The following is a 21,338-nucleotide window of genomic DNA, read 5'->3' as shown; positions in this document are numbered from 1 at the left end:
AAACACCGTACCTAAGCAACACAGGCTTGCAATCCTTCATCACCACTAAAATAGAGGATCGAAGAAATAAACCGGATCTTATTGCAGAACAAATCGAAAGAGAAGGTCCAAATTGCCACAACAAAAGATAGCCAACTATATCTCCTGATTGACACACCAACGGCCCACTTCCCAAGCCTAACCTGCCCTGGTACTACGGAAAAAATGGGGTGGACGACGGATCCACGGAAGCTCGCATGCGACCCCTCCCGATGCGCTGCCGTGTGTCCACAGAGTACATCGGACGACAATTTGATTCAAGCCGGAAGCAGAGAAGGCTTGGCTCCAAATACACGTGAGGCTCGGCTCCTTCCTAGCCCCGCCGCGGTCCAATACAGGAGGTGGCACACGTGGCTTCATCCGGCACAGGGGCACACCATATTTTTCCTGTACTACCAGTTGAACAAATCCAGCACTTGTCTTCAACACAGATTCTAGCACTTTGCAGTACCAAAAGGGGCTGTATGCGGACACGTAATTAACGTAACAAATTAATTTGTGCCTCTTAATTGCAGGATGACGTCACTACGTGAAAACCTCAAATAGGTAACACGGCATTAGTAACGGGCTCTAGAAGCCCGTTACAGAGAAGTAAAACTGTAACGGACCACAAACAACGCGCATTACCAATAATCCTGGCAGGGCCTATCCCGACCACGCCACCGCAACGCCCATTACTAATAATCAACAATAGTAACGGTCGTCAGTAAAGCCCGTTACTAGATTCTGGGCCGTAACGGTTTCTGCACGCAACCGTTACAAATAGGGACATTATTAGTAACGGTTTGTTAAAGACCGTTACTAAAAATACCAAAATGCGTAACGGTTGGTTTAACCCCCATTACGAATAGCACTGACATGAGTAACGGTCTGCTATGACCGTTACCGATATCTTCTTTTCATAATGTGGGAGAGCACACATTTCATATGTTGCTCAACGCCCGTTACGAATGGCTCAGACATGAGTAACGGTCTGCTATGGCCGTTACCAATGTCTTATTTTCATAACGTGGGAGAGAAGCCATTACGTATGTTTCTCCACGCCCGTTACAAATTGTCTAGCAATGATTGAGGTGGAGCACTGTAGCAATGATTGATGTGCGGCATCATTCTAGCACTGTAGCCTCTCGATCGCCGGCGTCGTCCACCCGGCGCAGGCGCCGTGCTGGCGGTCCTTCGCCGCTAAGACTGCCGCCGCTGTGCCCGCTGGCGGTGTCTCTGCTGCGACTGGTCGCACTCCGGCTCCACCACCACCAGCGCCCGCCGCGCTGCTCTGCTGTGCCCGCCGGTGCCTCTGCTCGCCCGAACCATCGCCCGCCGCTGCTCTGCTCTGCGACCGCCGCCGGCGCCTCTACTGCGACCTCGGGCCGCCTCTACTACGAGTTGGCTCCACTTGGCTCTACCGGCGACCCCGCCGGCGCCTCTGCTCCACTTGGCTCCACCGGCGACCCCTACGGCAGCTTGGCTCCACCACGTGGCTCCGTCGCGCCACCGTGTTCCCTCCCCGCCGCTCCTACAGCAGCACATTGAGAGGGTATGTAATTTGAGCCTTCTAATCCTCCTAAGTAGTTGGCAAACCTCTAGTAGAATAAATATTTATCAAATACAACCAAAATACTCTTGTTGATCCATGTTTTCAAGTTTTTACTAAAGCCTTTGTAACACTTTGTTTCATAGTACAAATTTGACCAATATGAAATGAACAAATCATCTTGTAGATGGCGGTTGATCGGACTTGGATGTACAGTCAGCCCTGAGTTTGGAGACCTTCCTAAGTAGGGTTAATGGTTTCCTTGCTCAAGCAGAGGCGGACATGAGAAATCGGGGTGTGCCTTCAATGCATTGCCTCTGTGTTGACTATTTGAACCAGAAGAAGTTTGGACAAAGGGACAACATTTTCCATCATTTGATCACACATGGATTCAAAAAGAATTACATGTGTTGGAACAAGCATGGTGAGGAAGGCCTTAATGAAGACAAAGATGGATGCCTTAATGAAGATGTAGCGCGACGCCATGCTGAAGGTGAAACGAGTAACTATTGACTTTACTCATTGATTTCTCATTGTTAAAGGGTAGAGCATAATGTATTAACTCTTTGATTTGTCATTATTATAGGAGAAGAAGAATGTGGCAATTATGACTTTGAGGAAGATGAAGCATTCCCACCGGGCGTGATGCAGCCTGAGGAAATGACTGACCAAGAAGTTACGGGTTTCAGCTATGATGATTTACTGCCTCGTGTGAACAATGTTGATCAAATGTTGAGAGATGTTGAGTTTCAGGGCATGTACACATCTTCAAAATTATCGAGGCTGAAGCAATTCGTCGAAGATTCAAAGAAACCCCTGTACCCTGGTTGTCACAAGTACTCTCGGCTTTCTGGTGATCTCAAACTTCTGCTGCTTAAGGCAAATCATGGTTGGACCGACAAAAGTTTCAAACAACTATTAGATCTGCTAAAAGACATGCTATCAGAGGGAAACCAAGTGGTTGGGTCTGTCTATGAGGCTAAGAAGATAATTTGTCCTTTGGGTTTAGAGGTGGAAAGAATACATGCATGTAAGAATAGCTGTGTGTTGTTCCGTGGAGAGTATGAGGACCTTGACAATTGCCCTAAGTGTGGGTTCGGTCGTTTCAAGAGGACAAAAGATGGCGGAGATAATAATGCTGAGGACGGGAACGAGCCCGTGGAGATCAGAGGCAGGAAGGGTAACAGAGGGGGTCCTGTGAGGGTGGCATGGTATTTTTCACTCATTCCCCGCTTGAAATGCATGTTTGCCACACGAAAGGAGGCCCAACTCTTGCGTTGGCATAAGGAAGGCCGTAACAAGACCGGGGATGGCAAGCTTAGGCACCTAGCAGATGCAGCACAGTGGGGTAACATTGATGCCCACTTTCCTTGGTTTGAAGAAGATTGCAGGAACATTCGGTTCGCTATGAGCACAGACGGGGTGAACCCATTTGGTAATCAGAGTTCAACGCATAGCACCTGGCCTGTCGTGTTGTCAGTGTTGAACCTTCCACCGTGGCTCTGCAAGAAACGTAAATACTTGATGTTGTCAATCTTGGTCTCGGGGCCAAAGCAACCCGGTGACCGTATTGATGTGTACTTGAGGCCCTTGGTTGATGACCTGCGGACACTTTGGAAGCCTGGTGTGAAGGATGTTTGGGATGAGTTTGAGCGTAAGGACTTTACGTTGCACGCCATGTTGTTCACCACCATCAACGACAACCCGGCTCATCGCAACCTCTCCGGGCAGAGTAAAAGGAAAGGTGAAGCTTGCCCCCACTGCTTAGATGAAACCTGCTCATTGTGGTTGAGAAAGTCAAAGAAATTTGTCTTTTTGGGGCACCATCGTTTCCTCCATAAGAAACATCCATACTGGAACATGGATTGTCAGTTTGATGGGGAAAAGGAGAATCGAATGGCGCCTCAGTATGTGTCTGGAAGGGAGGTCCACTTGCAAGTCAAAGACATCAAAACTATTGAGGGATTACCTAAGGATGCTATCCTTGGCAAAAGAAAGAAGCGAGATGGTGAAGAAGAAGAGGATCAGGGGATGTGGAACAAAAAATAAATATTATGGGAGCTAGAGTATTGGCAGCTGTTGGATGTGCGTCATTCGATTGACACCATGCACATCAAGAAGAATGTGTGTGAGAGCATGTGTGGAACATTGTTACAACAGAGGGGCAAAGGAAAAGATCATGAAAATGTAAGGGAGGATCTGAAAGATATGGGCATTAGGCCGGAGCTCTATGCAGAGGAAACAGACACGGGGACGGTCCTTCCGACGGTCCTTCCTGTAGCTGCAACCACATTGTCAAAGACGGAGAGAAAAGAATTCTGCGAGTTTTTGCATGGTTTGAAAGTACCTTCAGGTAACTCATTGAACTTCAAGAGGCTAGTGTCGATGAAGGACATGAAAATGAATTTCCACTTGATGAAATCTCATGATTGCGATGTGTTGATGACAGCTCTTCTGCCTGTTGCACTTAGAGGTATCAAGACAGTACTGGTTCGCGAGGCTATCATGAGCTTGTGCTTTTTCTTCAATGTGATAGAACAGAAGGTGATTGACGTGAATGCACTATCGAGGTTACAGAGAAGGCATTTTGAGACCCTATGCTTGCTTGAGGCTACTTTTCCACCAACATTCTTTGATCTCATGGTCCATTTAACAGCACATCTTGCGAAGGAGATCTTCTACCTTGGCCCATCTTACCTTCATCAAATGTTTCCTTATGAGAGGTTCTATGGCTTCCTCAAATCTTTGGTACATAACCGGTCTTTTCCTGAGGGAGCCATGGTTCGTGGCTATGGTACCATCGAAGCAGCGGAGTGGGCCATGGGTTATATGGACCCCCAAAACCCCATTGGTGTGCCTCATTCACGGCATGAAGGTAGGCTTGCAGGTGTTGGGACCTTGGGCAAAAAGTCAATCACTCCTAGTCGAGATTCCTTCAACAAGGCTCATTTCATCGTGCTACAACAGACCGACATAGTTACACCGTATGTCAACGAGCATTTGCGACACCTACGTGAAGGTAATCCTAATCGAATTGAGGCTTGGGTTGCAAAGAAGCACATGCAAGGCTTTAACACTTGGTTTCGAGATTTATGTCCAGAAAGGCAGCACTGCTATAACCGATCATGAGATAAGAAAACTAGCAGCGGGGCCATTATTCACTATTACAACATACCAAGCATATGATATCAATGGATACACTTTCTACACCATGGCCCAAGATGCCAAGAGCATCTATCAAAATAGTGGTGTGCGTGTTGATGCCGTCGACAACAACATGGAGACAGACACATATTATGGTCAGATAGAGGAGATATGGGAACATGACTATGTTGGATTGAAGGTAGCCCTGTTTCGGTGCCGATGGGTCAATGGGAAGAAAGGTGTGACCGAGGACAAATATGGGTTTGTTAGTGTTGATCTACAAGTTTTTGGTTACAAAGATGAACCATTTGTCTTCGCCAAGGATGTGCAGCAGGTGTTCTATGTACCTGACCTTGCAAAGAAAAACTGGTATGTGGTTATGCCTGGGAAAAAAGGATTGTTGGGGTTGAAAATGTTGTTGAGGAGGAGGAATACAACCAATTTGATGAAATTCCTTCCTTTGACATTTCATACGTGCCTCGACTCTTGGCAGATGAAAAAACACCATACTTGCCACGCGACCATCGGGAAACCATCAAAGTCCATAAAGCAAGGAAAAAGCATTCTGTGTAGTTGGTCATATGCTTGACTTGGTAATATTCAGTCTGTTACATTCTTGGTAATATTCAGATCATATGCTTGACTTGGTAATATTCAGTCTGTTACATTCTGTCTGTTATATACATTCAGACATGTGCATTGTGTAGTTGGTCATTGGTAACGGGCATTACAAATGTGCCTGTTACAAATTAGTCATTCGTAATGGGCCTTACGAATGTGCCCGTTACGTATGACACAATTCCCAATAGGACTTTTAGAGATCAGATCACAGAGCACAGAGCACAGAACACATGACACAGCTCATTTTTAGAGATCACATAACATATATATATATATATATATAGACACACACAGACCCTTCAGTTTTTCACAAGTACATATATATATTAGCAGGAGCACATGACTAATTGGGCACACACAGAAATGGACAAAATCGGTGTGCCTTAGAATATGGGCAATTAGAAAGTATATGAGGCACACACAGGCATGGACTAGTTCAGTGTGCCTTCGTCAACCTCTAGCCTAAGAACATGGCCATTACACAGTCTACCAAAATCAGACATGGCCATTGGAATCCAAACCAAAATGAAAACAGTCCTGGTGGATTAGATGTTTCTGCCACCTCTGTGAGCCTTGATTGCTGCTTTCAGTGCACGCTCAATGGCCTTCTTCCTTCCTCTCTCCCGAACAAGCTCATCTTTAAGTGCCACCACCCTCTCATGTGAGTCTGCTAAGGTGTTGTGCAACTGCATGATGGTCATCTGATCAAAAGGTACCTGCAAGACAAAGTTTATCAAATAGAAACTAAATACCATGAATTAAGTTCATCAAACAAACATTAAACAGAATATATGGCAAACAAGATCTAAAAATTCTCTAACTTATATATCAGCAAGATCTCAGTAACATGTTCATCCAGTAAAAATTTTAGAGCTAAACTATGACTAGGTCTACCAACATTAATATATGAAGTTCACTAGTAGATTTAAGAATCTTTACCATTTAAGTAAACAAGTTCAAATAGAGTTCATATTTTTACCAGGTGTTTCTAAACTAGTGATTAACATACCCAAAAATCAAGCCTAGCCACTGAACTAAACTACCAGAACATTTATGGGCTATTTATTATATTCTTTTTCATAGATTAAAATATGGACAGATTCTGATGATTTGCATCTAACAAAACTTGTAGATTTTGTTGCAACGATTACCTGAGATGCGTTGGAAGGGCCTTTCCCTGCAGCCGCCGGCGGCGGTGGCGGGGTGGAGTGGGAAGCGCCGCCGTCCTCCACCTTGGGCCCGAAGCTCGGCGGGGAGGGCAGGAGGTATCCCGGCACCGGCTCCTCTTCGGTCACCTCCACCTTGGGGGTTAGGACAGGAGGGGTCCCCGCGGCCGCCGTCCCCGCCGCGGCCGCTGTAGCCACGGCCGCTTTCCCCGTGCGGGTCTTCATCCCCGCGCCCGCCGTCCCCACGGCCGCCTTCGTAGCCGCGGGCGCCTTCCCCGCGCGGGCCTTCATCCCTGCAGCTGCCTTCTTCCCCGCACCTGGTTTCTTCCCCGGGATCCAACGGCCGTCCTCCCGGAGTTGCAGGGCGACCAGTGCACGCCGCTTGCGGGAAAACATCGCCGCCGCCGGAGACAAAGAGGATAGGAAGAGGAAGAGGCGGAGGGGTCGAGGGAGACGAAGAGGAAGAGGAAGTGGCGGAGACATCCCGCAGGCGTGCCCCAATTTTTTGCCAGCGCAGCAGCATAATTTTTTGATGTTTTGTCGACCAAAAAAAAACGTCCAAAAAAGAGTGTCAGTGGGGGGATTCGAACCCGAGACCAGCACTTCATGAGGTTCAAGCACTACCACTCTGCCACTTCGTTGTTTGTTGCATTGTACTGAGTTTTCTATTTTTTCACTTAGTTCTACGCTGCGGGCCAGGTGGCAGCGCGCGGTTGCCTCTGGGCCAGGTGGCAGCGCGCGATTGGCCCAGTTCTATTGCCCCGGTTGCCATTTGTCCTTTTTAATCTACAATTAAAATTTGTAACTGGTATTACTCGGTCATACGGAATCCAAATTCGATGTTTTTTTCCTGAATTTTTCTAAAATCACCCTCCTTCCTTTAATGATGCTTTCAAGTACATATTCAATTTATCAGATTCTATTTCTATACCTGACCTTGTTTGACCTAAATAGATATTAGAAAACACATTTGTTTGACACTACCATTACCTTGTACTTCATCGTATTTTGCAATATTAAGGTGAGGACAAGGTTATGTTGAAATTTGACATGCATACGAGTTCGAACATGTGGTTAAGTATGGAAGACTTCAATGTTGGAGTAATATTGCATGGAACTATGTGGAAGATGTAGGCATTTGTACACAATGCGTATTCTTTCTTCATCGAATCCATTTGAAATTTTTATGTAAAGCTTAGGGACCCAAATTATGTTGCCACATCAATTTGTAGAACTTTTAGACCAAGTTAAGATGTTATTAAAATTGTTATATCATATTAATTTATACAAGATGCAACATATTGTAAAGTAAGTTACATTCTTAGTACACAACTATGAATTATGTTATTTTATTCAAATAATATATGTCAAATGATGAATTGTTGACATTTTTAATGAATTTTTAGGGGCTGTTTTCTGAACTCTAAAATTAATGGAACATTCAATTTGGGCTGTTTTTCTTTTTGAGTTGTGAACAAACATAACAGATCCAAGGGTGATCCATATCTTCGATTGTTACCTCTGTTTTTATCTTTCCAGAAACATTTTTTGTTGAATTTTTTAACTAAAGTAGCTTAGGCATTTGAAGGTTCAAATTTTAGTTTGAAAAAATGATTTCGGGCCCACGCGTCAGCATCTGTAGCCCAAAACAAACCGCTTCTCCGCCGCCGAACCAAATCAGATCCTCTTCTCTTCTCCTCCGCCGCCGCCCTCCTCTCCTCCTCCTCCGGCGCCGCTGCTCTCCTCCTCCTCCGGCGCCGCTGCTCTCCTCCTTTGGCCCTGCGCTCCTCCTCCGCGCGACTCGCCTCCTGCCCTACTCCTCCGCGCCACTCGCCTTCTCCTCCCGGCGCCTCTCCTCCACTTTGTTCCTCCTCGCGCCGTCACAGCTAGGGTTTGAAACCCTAACCCGACTCGACGCCGGTGAGGCGGCACCTGGCATGACGACGGCGACCTGGCTGCTGGCGTGACGACGGCGAGGCGGCTGCTGCCGTGACGATGGCGAGCCGGCTCCTGCCTTGACGACGGCCAGGCGGCTCCTGCTGTGACGATGGCGAGGCGGCTCCTGCCGTGATGACGACGCATCCCGGCGACGGCGACCCAGCCACCTCAGGCAACGACGTGACACAGCCACCTCGTGACAGAGGTAAGGGCTCCTTCCTCCAATTTTAGAGTCTAGAATGATCCAATTTGGCCAACTACCAAGCAGTGACTTCATGAGGAGTGAAAGTGTCCTACTGAATGATTAGGGATGATGCATTAGTGAATGTGTTCACAGTTTCTACTCTCACATGCTACTTTGCTGTGGTTTTGGGTAGGAATTGCCTATATTAGTTATACGAACTAGTTAGACATTTTTGTGCTACTAGGGAGAAATGCCACTTTGATGTGGTTTTGGATAGAAATTGCCTATATTAGTTACAGAACCTAGAAAATTGCCTATATTAGAGAGAAATGCCACTTCAATTTTTATGCTATTAGGGAGACATGCTATTTTGTTGTTGTTTAGGGTCATTTCACATAGGATTAGCAGTCCTTTCAAAACTGTGAGCTAAGCCTGTGAGCTAAGCTAATTTAATTTTTAGGCCAAAGCATGTTTCACAGTTAATTTGTCTGCCATATCTTTATGTTGAAGAGAACATGCCTCATCTGCAATTGAAAAGAACAACAATTTTTTGGCTGTGGTTTAGTTGTTTAGGGGTGTCTCTTTATTTCATATCTCACCAACTTTTTGCTGTTGTCTTGATGTATAGTTTTTTTCCTGTCATAATTATACTAACTAATTGCTCTATCCTATTCTTGCCAAAAGGCCATAGAATATACACTTCATTGCTTTGATATATAAGCACTGCTTGCCACTGTCAAAATGGTTAGTACCTATCCCCAACTATTATATAATTATTGATGCTTTGCAGCCTCACTTATGTTGCTCTACTAACACACTTGTATATAATCTATGCAGCCGGCCTCATCAGCAAGTTCCACTGGTGATAGTGAACTTGGTACACAAGGCAACAATGCACCTGAGTCAAATGATGCAAATTTCAACAGTGCAGCTGCTTCACAGGCTCACTCCTCACAAACTGCTGGGAGTAGCACTCGAGCACGCAAGTCACGGACACAAACCAAATGGCCAGAGGACAAAGTGACTGCAACTGGACTTGATGATGATGGTTGGCCTACCCCAGATGCTGCGAGGAAAAGATTCATTACGGTCTGTGGCCTCATTGCCCGGGAGAGGGTGTCAATCAACACAAAAGCTGAGGATCTCACACCAGAACAAAGGAGAGATTTGTTCACTGTTTTGGAGGAAAAGCTAGAGTACCCAGCTGATCTGTCCACAACTGCTCGCGATAAAGCATTTAAGGCAGCTATGAAAGAGATTGTGAGTTTGCAGCGGGATTCAAGTCGCATTTAAGAGCAGATTTTGTTCGGTAAGATGAGCTTGCCTATGAGAAGCACCCCTTTTTAAAGCAGGAAGACTGGGAGGAGTTTGTGGAGACAACCAATTCTCCATTGTTTGAGCATGTGAGCTAGGAAATGAAAGAGAAGAGAGCCAAGCACAATAAGCCACACAAGATAGGCAGAAAAAGGTTATCATGGTAAAAGGAAAGAGTGGGAGGAGGAGGAGGATACAAAGCTAGCTGCAGAAGGAAAGGAGAACCCTTGGGAGCAATTTCCTAGATGTTCGTGGCCATATCTATGGGCAAGGTCAGGGAAGGCCACTAGTGAAAGCGGGAACATAACATTCAGTTCCCCTCTGGTGGCGGAAGTAGCAGATAAGGTGAAAAGAATTGCAGCTCAAACTAGCGATGGTTCTTTCACCGGGGTTAGGGAGAATGATGTTCTTACTGAGGCACTTGAGAATCCAGAGCATAGAGGTCGGGTGCGAGGCGTGTCAAGTTCACTTGGCTGGGGTAAAGGGTTTGGCGAAGAGTGTGCTAGAATGTACAGGAAGAAAAAGAGGAGGAGGCCTGATGTGGACAAGGAAGAGATCGTTGGTGAAACAATCACCAGAGTTATGGAGTTGCTGAGAGTTGCAGGCGTGCATATACCGGATGGTCTGTGCCTCACCCAAACTGGAAACAACAGTAGGTGTGAGGAGGATTTGCACATTGACGAGGACCAAAATGATGGTCCACCACCTGATGAGCCGGACACAATAGAGCAGCTGACAGAGCCAACTAAGTGCAGTCTTGTGGATTGCGGCGGATGTGACATGGAGCTCGCATTAGCCACTGTCTATCCAAATCAACAGACTTGCCATACAGTACCGGTGCAGAGTGGGTATGCAATAGTGCAATCTACTTACGTGTGGCCCAATGCAAGGCACATCAAACTTCCTATCCCAGTAGGGGATGAAATCATAACCATAGGTGATTCTCTCTTGCAACGCATATAGTGGCCAAGACAAAGAATTCTTGTACCACCTAGGTCTAGAGATCCAAAGTCTGCAGCAATATCAGCTTGTACAGGTTCAGATGGAGCTACTTTAGCTCCACGTCAGCAAAAGGAGGCTCAGCAGAAGCCGCACCTCAGCCAGCAGCCTGAAAATAAAATGGGGCCACATCAGCCTAAAAATCAGTCGGAGCAGCTAATAGAAAGCCAAACTCCAACCAATCAGCAGCAGCTCAGCCAAACTCCAACCCAGCAGCTCAACCAAACAACGCAGCTGCAAAAGCCACAACAACAGCAGCAGATGGACCAACACCAGACTAGAAAAATGGACGTTGGCGCTGCTTGGACTATGGCTAATCTAAAATACAAGCCTGGTGAGCCTATATTGTCAGAAGAGGCTTTAAAGATTGCTGGGGAAAGTTGTGAAGGCTTGCATGCTTTTGTCATGCAAAAATGTCTGCATGGTACTACTGAAATTTCTGCAAAGGTGCATGCATCCTGCTTTGATAGTGACGGTGAATTGCAATTGACAATAGGATTCAATGACTTGTATGACCTTTTCAACTTGGACAGTCTGGATGTTGGCTTGTTGAGGTGCTGGACATTGTAAGTCCCTTGAATATAAAAAAATTCTTTAATTCTTTACAAACAAGCTCATGCTAAGAAATTGTTTATTTGTAGGAAAATGATGAAATTGGCTGAGGAGATGAAATGCAATGTTGGCTTTTTGGACCCACAAATTTTCTCGGCTACAGTGGTTCAATTCAAGAGCATTGATGTGATTCAAGCAATTAAAAAGGCTATGAAACACGACTAAATGGTCGGTGCCTTCAACACCGGTAGCCACTGGGTACTGGTCATCATTGCGATGAAGTGGAATGTGGTCTGGTATTTGGATTCTTCTAAAGGTTTTCCATTGCGATAGTTCAAGGATGTAGTAACTGTTGTCAACTGGTAAGTATATTGTAGGTTTTGTTCACAAAAATTCCATCTCTTAATGTTTCTAATCAATATCGCTGATCGTGCAGGGCCTATTCTGAGTACATTGATCCTAAGATGAAAAAAAATTCAAAAAACAAACCTAAACTCACACACAAGACAGATATCCTGGTAACAGCCCGGTTTTTCTTTAAAGTGCCTTCATATGTGTTTTGTACCGCCTTAACTTTGTCATTTTTGTACCTTCTTCATGCAGTGCGCTCAGCAGCCGTCGGGGAGCATGGCGTGTGGATTCTATGTTGCATTTAACATGTACGAGCTACTATGTGACATGTGCAATGTGAAAAAGGCTTCTGTAAGTATATATACTGATCAGCCTTGTCTCTGCTCACATTCTGCATTTCAATTCAGAAACAGATATTTAATTGTATTCTCAATAATTGTATTATGCAGGATTACAAACCAAGCAAACAGGCAGATCAAAATACACTAAGGATGGTCCAGGGGATGTTGGTTGAATTCATTCTTAAGGAGATCATCGACCCAAAGGGCTGCTTCTATGATCCTACAACAGATGCCGCAGCGTGAGTTCATTCTAGATGCTCAGAATCTGTGTCCTTTAAACTTGATACTTGTAACTCGTAACCAGCAGTGTACCTGTGTACATGTGTAACTTGATGATGTGTACATGTGTATCTATATATGTGCTTGATGTGTATATATATGTGTGATTGATGTGTATGTGCTTGTTGTGTGATCTCTGATGTCTGCTGGTGGCTGCCAAATCCTGACTGGTTTCAGGATGCAGCCAAAAAAGCGGCAAATGCTGGGGTGGCAGATATATGTGTAACGGGCATTAACTAAATCGAGTTACAAACACCACCGAGCTTGAAACGGGCATCAAATAAAACCCGTTACCTATAACATAATAGGTAACGGGCACCAAAACGACGCGTTACCTATATAATATTATGGTAACGGGTGTTAAACATAAACCGTTACGGAAACTGACAAGTGGGACTAGATAGAGACGCATAGTCAATGGTAACATCTATTTGTAACGGGTATTACAAAACAATGGTTACCTATATTCTATTTCAGTAGCGGGCCAATGTTGACAATCGTTACCATATCCGACCAGTGGGACTAGAAAAAGACGCTTTGGTTATGGGTAACACCTGTTTGTAACGGGCTTTCCTAAATGCGCGTTACCTATATAAATCTATGGTTACGGGTTTCACAAGTTGACCGTTACCAAATATGACAAGTGGGACCATGTAAGACACGCTTTGGTCATGGGTAACCACATATTGTAACGGGCTCCGTACAACTACCGTTACCTATATTATAAAAGGTAACGGTCTTTGTTAGCATGGCGTTACAAAATATAAATACTTGTAACGGTGTTTGACAGACACCCGTTACAATCTTGCTCCGTGGGCCCACAGAAAACTCAAGTTTGTGTTACAGGTCACAGCTTTTTGTAACGGGCCAGGTTTAGAGCACGTTACGATTATGTGCTGTGTGTAACGGGCATGCGCCCGTTACCTTTATACTTTCATGTGTAACCCGATAACAGTAACGGTTGCTAGGCCCGTTACGGAAGGGCCATCCTTGGCCGTTACAAATCTGTGTTTATCACGTAGTGTGTGTCAACCTGGCACCGGATCGGATTAGGCAACCATGAGTCCGTGACCGTGTGCAGCATGACGACAACGACACCGACTCGGAGTCTCGGACAACAACGACACCGAACCTTGTCCGGTCCACGGCCTATATATAAAAAGCACCCTGCTTGTCGTTGGCATCGGCGATCTCGATCGCAACCACGCCCAAAAGGTCGGAGAAGGTGAGCACGATATATCGAGGCCTCATCCCGCCGACCTCCGGCCACCGCTCGCGGGGATGGGCCTGGACGACGACACCGGCGACCGCGCACCTTGTGTACTTGGCTGATTCGTCTAGAAGTAAGCCCTCCTCTGTGGCCTCCACCTTGTGGAGATTGGCTCTGGTGCTCGACGACGATTGGGAAGCGGCTTCGGCGGCGGTGACGAACGGATCTCTAAAGACTTCGAGGAAGATGAACAGGAGCTTTGGACTTTTTTGTAATTTTTCTTTTCTTTGGGATCCTGTTTGTGAAAGGCCCAGTGTAATGCGCTAAGATAAATATATTTTCCTTCTCAAAAAAAAACACTTAGCGCAACATCATAAATTGTCACTTGCAACGTCACGAAATCACAGCCACAACATGGCAAAATCCCGTTTGCAACATGTTGGTCCTAAAAGCATAGTTGCAACGTCATGAAATGGCAACATTAAATTATGATTGAAACATAATCTATCAAATGGCTCAACTTCTTTCTTCTTCCTTTCTCTCTTCTCCCTCACTCCGGGTGTCGGCGCTACGCGGCAGGGGAAGAACGGCGCTACGCGGCAGGGGAAGAAACGGAAGGCGTCGCGGCTAGAACGGGCCGCCGCCGGAGTTGCACGGCTGGGAAGGTGGCGGGCACGGGCCGACGGCACGCGCGGCAAGCATGTAGATCCTTCGCACGGCCTCTCTGACTGGGTACCGACGCCCTCCAGAATATACACCACCTGACTCATGCTCGGTCGACTCCGTGGGTCCATGTGCGAGCAGAGCAGCCCGAGCTTGAGCACCAGCTCGAGATCAGCGTCGTCGCACTTGCCAATCCTTGGGTCCTTGGCATTCATGATCCTCCTAGCCTTCCAGCGCTCAAGGACGAGGTCAAACGAGCCAGCCCCGACAAGTCGAGGTTGTCGTCGCACACCATGGGCCACCGGCGGCGCTTTGCGACGGGAAAGCGGCAGCCACGGGCCGACGTCGCGCGCGGCGAGCACGGGCGGAGGCGCTGGGAGCCGTGCACGAGTTGGAGCATTGGAAAAAGGGTTATCGCAACATAAAAAATCAGTTGATGCAACATGATGGAGAAAATAAAGACCGTGGAAGGTCTGCATCTTCGCTGGGATCGGACAGGGACATAATGAGTTTTTCCCCATCCATCAAGCAAGCATGGTGCTGGCATCTTCATCTCCGCTGCGACCTCCTGTCCTCCTCCATCGCATCCGCAGCACACCGATTTTGGAGAAGAAAGCATTAGGACGCCAAAAAGTCACAAGATCGGCTGTGGTGATGAGACGCCAGCAATGCGTCCATCTCCGACAGCAACACGAGGTGGGTGGCGCGATGAGAGTGCTACGCACAAACTAGCAGGCACGAAGACCCTCGAATCAAGCTGGCGTGTGGCGGCGGCGCGGCGGCGGCCTGCAGCAAGCTCCTCGGCGAAGAGAGTTAAGAGAGAGAGAAGCAGCTAGCGTGGGACATGACGCTTGGGTAGGAACGAGAGGAATAATATACTTTGGGTTCTGTTTGGATCTTTAGCCTAATTTGAGGACTAAAATTAGCCTCTAGAGATGTTTCCATAGGCTAATTTGAGAACTAAAATGAATTAGCTCTCAAAAGTTTAGTTCCTGGAGTTGTTTGGATCTATGGACTAATTTGAGGACTAAAACATATATTCCAATCATTGGCTCTACCTTCCATGAATAGGGGTGAGGAGAAAAGTGACTTTTGGTGGAACCCATGCAGAATTAGCCCCAATAAACACCTTTTGGAGGGGCTAATTATTTGAGGGGGCTAATTCACTTTACTTCCAAATAGCCGCACATGTTTGGGGCTAATATAAAAGAGGCTGAAAGGGGAGGAGCTAATTTTTAGCGGTTAGATTCAAACAGACCCTTGGACAATAACATGCCGCCTAACCATCCGTAGAGGGTTGGACGCGCCTCGGACGCTCATGCCGTAGTATTACCGTAATATAAAAACTTTCTCCCAGCATGGAATACAACGATGGACAAGTGCACCTGGTGTCAACACCTCCTAAGAGCAACTCCAGCAGGGTGACTAAATGAGGCTTCTATCTCCATATTTGCTCGGTAGGTGAAAAAATTTGATCTCCAGCAGGGGGAGCAAATGGGCTGCCATTTTGGTAGGCCTTCCAAATTTCTCCCCCACCCCCCAATTTGGTGGCCCTCTATTTGAGTTGCCAACAGTTGGCCCCACTCCCACAGCCGGTGAGTCCCGTCCGCCGCTGACGTCACCACCCGCCGCGCCGCCCCTGCGCCCGCCCACCGCACGTACGTCACCGCGCGGCCGTCCGTCGATCCACGCCACGGCGCTGCGGCTCAGCGCGCGGACGTCGTACACCACCGCGCGCCGGTCCGCCGACCCGATGGCCAGCTTCGGTGCGCCCGAGGGGTCAAATTCCACGCACAGCACAGAGCTGCCCGCGCGCGCTGGCCCAGCCCGCAGACGGGGCGCGCGGGTCCCACTCGTGCGCCGTGCGGTCATCCGACCCGGACGCCACCATGGCCGCGCCGGGGGTGTAGTCTAGCGACCACACGCGTCGCCCCGCGTGCTTGTCACGCTCCCACGCCGCCACACCGCGTCGTGCAACCGGATCCTCCGGGCGATGCCGGCGGCGGCGAAGAGTCGGCCGGTGAGGTCGAAGTCAACGCTGCCGATGGCGTCGGACGCCCCGGGCAGGGCGGTGGACGCCACGGTGGACGCCAGCCGGAACTCCCATTCGCACTGCGGAGGCGACAGCTCGGCATTGTTGTCCTTGTCGTCGGCGAACGCTGCAGCAAGGGGGAGAGTAATGCCGGCGACTTTGCTGGCTCCGGCGGATTGCTCTTGCTGCTGGTCCAGAATTTTTTCCAGGGGTTCTCTTCCTGCAGGCGCCCTGGGGTTCGATGTCACCAGGGGCACCAAGGGCTGGAATCTACGGCTGGAGGCGGGCCGTGCGGGATCGAGCGGGCGGCGGCGCCGGACGGTGGCGGTGGCATGCGCGTCGGCAGCGCGGGGGCAAGGCACGCGACTGGGCTCGGACAGGTAGAGGAGGGGAAAGAGAATGACAGATGGAGCCCAACTGTCAGGTTAAAAAATGGAAGCCCGTTTACTCAGCCCTGCTGGAGTGGAGGCCCATATACGAGTGAGCAAAATTTAGAAGTGGGCTTCTAAATGGATATTTGCTACAGCCCTACTGGAGTTGCTCTAAGAACTCGTTCGTTTCGGCCCCGAACGTGGCTGAATCCACTTGGAATAATTCCGCCTGGTTTGAAATCAGGTCTGACCTGGAATCGTTGTTCCTTAGGCCCGGTTCAAAATGAAAACAGTTCATTCCAGGCCGTTTCGTCTTCCGTTGGGAATGGATCCAGACCTCAAGGGTCCCGGAATCGATCCAGGCAGGAGGCATGACTCGAGGGCTCGAGGTCAGGGGTCTTTGACACATATGCCATTAAGAAAATTCGTCGCGCCGTATGTGCCACTGAAAAGTTGAGTGGGTCATCAGTGCCATCGCGCGAACTTCTTTTGACATGCGTGCTACTTTTGACGGATGGAGACTTAACGGAGGCTAACAGAGGTGTAAAATGACTCTAATGCCCTTCTGCTTTTCTGAAAGAGATCCGGCCCTACTCCAAAATAAGAAAAAATATGTAGATGGAAACTCTCTTAGCTAGAGACACCGGACACTGGACTCGTAATCCAGCAGCTGCTTCGGGAATCAGAATCACGACACCGGACACTGGACACTAGTAATCCGACGGCTGCTTCAGGATCCTGGTCAGAATCAGGCTCGTCCATGCCTGCAGCGCCCGCACCAGGGGCGGACGACGCTGCTCGAACAGGGCCGCTGGGAGCTGCGCCCAGCAGGGGCGCCGGGAGCCGCGCCGACCTGCTGCGGCCCCTGCGGCCGGCCCGCGCCGCGGCGCGCCAGCAGCCTCGCTGGCTTGACCGGGTGCTCCTGCAGCTGAGCCGCCCTCCCCTGCAGCAGCGCCTCCATAGATGCCCTTTGCGAGGGGGCCGCCACCTCCGCCGGTGCCTTGCGCTAGGAGGCCACCGGTGCCGGCCGCTACCGCCGCAAGGCATGCTCTAGGTTAGGGCCCCCGCCACCCATTGCCTTGCCGGCGGCACCGGCGCGCCCTGGCGGCTGCTGCAGGGCCCCTGGCGTTAGCGGGTGCAGAGCGGGAAGGTCGGAAGGGGCCAGGAGGGGTGACGTGGAAGGAGCCGGCGCCCCTGCCGCCCGTTGCCTTGCCAGAGGCGCCGGCGCGCCCTGGCGGCGGCGGCTGTAGAGCGGGAAGGGGCCGGGAGGCAGTGACGCGGACGGACTCGCTGGTGCACTGCCGGCGGCGGCGCTCATACGAGAGGGGCGGCTGGGTGGGAGGGGAAGGGCGGACAGGAGAGAAAACTCGATATATACACCTAGGGGCATAATGGTCATTTGCTTTGGTGGGTCCCACCTATAAGGGCAATAACTCAGTTAAGTTCTAAAAGAATATGGATGGAATGGCACACATGTCAAAAGAAGTTCGCGCAATGGCACAATTGATCCACTCAACTTTTTAGTGGCATATAAGGCGCGACGAACTTTGTTAGGCTAGCTCCAACGGTGCCCCCCATCCCTCCCCCCACCCCATATCGGGGGAGCCATAAGGGGAAATCCGATCCAACGGTTCCCCCTATAGCTCCCCCTATATAAGGGGGGAGTTGAAACTCCCCCTATATTTCTAATCACACTGTTTCTTCGCGATATTAATTTCATTTGAGCCCCGTAACATGATGATAATGCGTATTATGACAGTACAAATACTGTATGATTTTTTTTAAATTCAAAAACGTTAAATAAATAGTTAGTTAATGAGTGATATTATATAGGGGAAATAGATATGGGGAAATGGTTGGAGAGAAGGAGTTATAGGAGAGGAATCTTTTAGAGTGAAGTAGTAAAATATAGTAAATAGTATGTTTGGGGGTTGGATAGGGGAATGGTTGGAGATAGCCTTAATGCAGCGCGACGAACTTTGTTAATGGCATGTCAAAGACTCTCCTGGCGGCGCGACTCGAGGCGAGACGGCAGCAGCGCGACTCGAGGTGAGACGGCATGTGGCGGCACACACGGCGCGGTACCACCACCTCCGCCACCTTCGCGCCGCTCTCGCCGGTAAGGCGCCACCCTCCTCTTCCTTCCCCTGTTCTCTCGATTTAGATCCGGTCTTGCTCGATCTTGTGTGGTGATATTGGATCCCCGTTGTTACTAATTGCCAGCGGCCCTGATGGATTTGTGTGCGCTGGTCTTCCAGTAGCGCGGGCAGCGGGGGTTAGGGTTCTTGGAGGTTGGAGCTCGATATATTCAAGGAGAAATCACTGCAGCTGATTGCCGATTGGCCCACCCGCCTGCTTCGCATCGGCAGCCAGCAGGCCGGCCGGCCCGCCGGCGAGCAGCACCTACCGATTCGCAGCTCTTACATTTGTAGTGTTAGGGAAATCATTGCTCTTACGTTTCGTCACATTTGTGCAGATCGAGCAGCTGGTTTATCTGATCTTCTGAGCATGATGTTGCTTTCAAGCAGTTGGAGTGCTAGGGAGAGACTGATCCGTTCATGATCCCATCCTTGCTCCTGCCGTCCTGCCCAGCTGACTTTTGAAGTAGGAGATGGATACAACATTAGGTACACAAGGACTCATCGATTTGCTCATCGATTTGTTGCTCGTTTGAGATGGTGGGTCTGTCAAAAATTAGTGCCTCCAAGGATAATCCTAGCTGGTTGCAGTCCTTTTGTGATCTTGATTTTCAGGTTTTTTTTGGGTCACCTTTTGATGTGCGATAATGAAATGTTAGTTGTCACTTGGCACCCAGGTCGTAGCCTATAAACTCTCTATCAAGTTATTCGATGACACTTTTCTATGGTTTTCAATATGTGACCAAGATATGAAATATGTTACCTACACATAGATGTACGTACAAGTGTCAAGAACTCTTACTGACAAAACCTGCTATATGTATTCCTATGAACCACTAAGATTGGTGGTGCTTTTGACTGTCTTGTTCTTTCTGCAAAATACATGGTGCTTTCTATATCCTATCTCAAAGTTCTTATTTTCTTTCTCTGTGCCTTTGGGATGTTTTATACTATTAAAATGTGAATAATAGTAGTGCATATATGAAATGTTATTTTCTGAATAGACATGCCTTTATGGAAAGAAAGCATACAAACGAAGTGATTGGCAACCTCTGATTAGGGGTGGTAATGGGCCATGGCCCTAGTGGCCTCTTCACATCCCAACAAAGCCCTTAAATTTTTTAGTTCAAAATTGTACAAGATTAGAGCCCGGCCCTTAGATTTTCTAGTTCAAAATGTTAGCCCCTTTACCACCCCTCTGATGTCATAAAACTGGTATGGTAGCTCAGCGTGTCCTATTGTAAACTGGTATGTTGGGGAAGGAGCATATCTTGCACATGAGTGTTTGCATGGCCTGCCCTTTTTTTTGCCAAAGGATTTTTTATAAGGTGCCGAAGGAACGTACAAGTCTAAAAGCATGTAAAACATTTAGTAGCATCCTAGTTCTTATTTGGTCAGCAAATCAGACGTTCACTGAACTATTCTGGCTCTATTGCTTTTGGCCTGTCCCTGTATTGCTTTTGTTGTTACTAGCTTGAGTGATCGTTCACTGAACCATTCTGGCCACTATTTGCTAGATAATATTTGAATTTGATTCATATAATTTCCAGCTATGCTAGTTCTGGCAGCAGATTGGTTCTATTAGTTTATTCACTGCTCCATAGTATTTAATCTGAAAAAGCTTGCTAGTATAAGAGGATTACAGTTAGTCAATAGTCATAGATAGCTTGCTAGTATCAAGAACATGAAAACAATGTAATTGACTGTTACATAGCTTATTTTGTTGAATAAGCATGTCATGAACTCTACATGTTGGTTTGTTGCAGGAGGCTCCAAGTTCAATACTCAAGCTGCTAGAAAGACATAGGACAAGACCATGGTCTGAGTATAAGAGGATTTATCATGCTATTTTATCCTGCATCATCATATGTTATCTACCAATTGGATTTTGAGAATAGGCTTTGTCAGTTCTGTTTATTTGTTGCTTTGACAATCTTTCAAACATGACTCAATAGGTTTTATGTAAAGACTCGCACCTGGGTATTTATTTTCAGTTTTTTTGAGAGTATACGGTGAAGATTCAAATATGTTTATATATTTGGACCTGGCTAACATACGGTCGTCCGGCCGTACGGCCGCCCTGATTAGGAAAGTTTAATAGAATAAAAAAATTCTGCTTTCTATATATGGAAGTAACTCCGGTCAGTACATTAAAAGTAGCATCGCGAGTAATTTTCTACTAGAATTACACTCACCACCAGCCCTCCAAAGTCCTATCTGCTCACGTTATTTCTACTTGACTAATACTACCATTCAACTCATGGTTACATGAAGCAACTTTTTGGGATCAAATGAAGCAAATTTATGAAAGAACTCAAAGAAAATTAAAACATATACAAAAAGGCAATTTTCACCCAAACTCTCGAACAAGCATCAACTCTAGCGTGCAACTCACGTTCAACTCCAGCACCGGCAAGCAAGCAACTAACGCGTGTGCACTCTCCGTTAAGAAAGTCCTCATGCCC

The 21,338-nt window shown here is 47.7% G+C and overlaps 1 long non-coding RNA gene across 2 annotated transcripts; it reads left to right on the top strand.

The window, feature by feature from the left end:
* Positions 1-18,744: 18,744 nt before the first annotated feature.
* LOC120668815 lies at positions 18,745-20,912 on the top strand. Of its 2 annotated transcripts, none has more exons than XR_005672581.1 (3): positions 18,745-18,854; positions 19,212-19,362; positions 20,640-20,912. It is a non-coding gene; the product is annotated as an uncharacterized LOC120668815 (long non-coding RNA). The 2 variants fall into 2 exon arrangements; XR_005672580.1 differs by having other exon boundaries at positions 18,959-19,362.
* Positions 20,913-21,338: the final 426 nt, after the last annotated feature.

Source organism: Panicum virgatum, chromosome 4N, assembly GCF_016808335.1.
Source record: "Panicum virgatum strain AP13 chromosome 4N, P.virgatum_v5, whole genome shotgun sequence".
Classification (NCBI taxonomy): domain Eukaryota; kingdom Viridiplantae; phylum Streptophyta; class Magnoliopsida; order Poales; family Poaceae; genus Panicum; species Panicum virgatum.
This window is presented reverse-complemented; position numbering and strand designations above follow the sequence as displayed.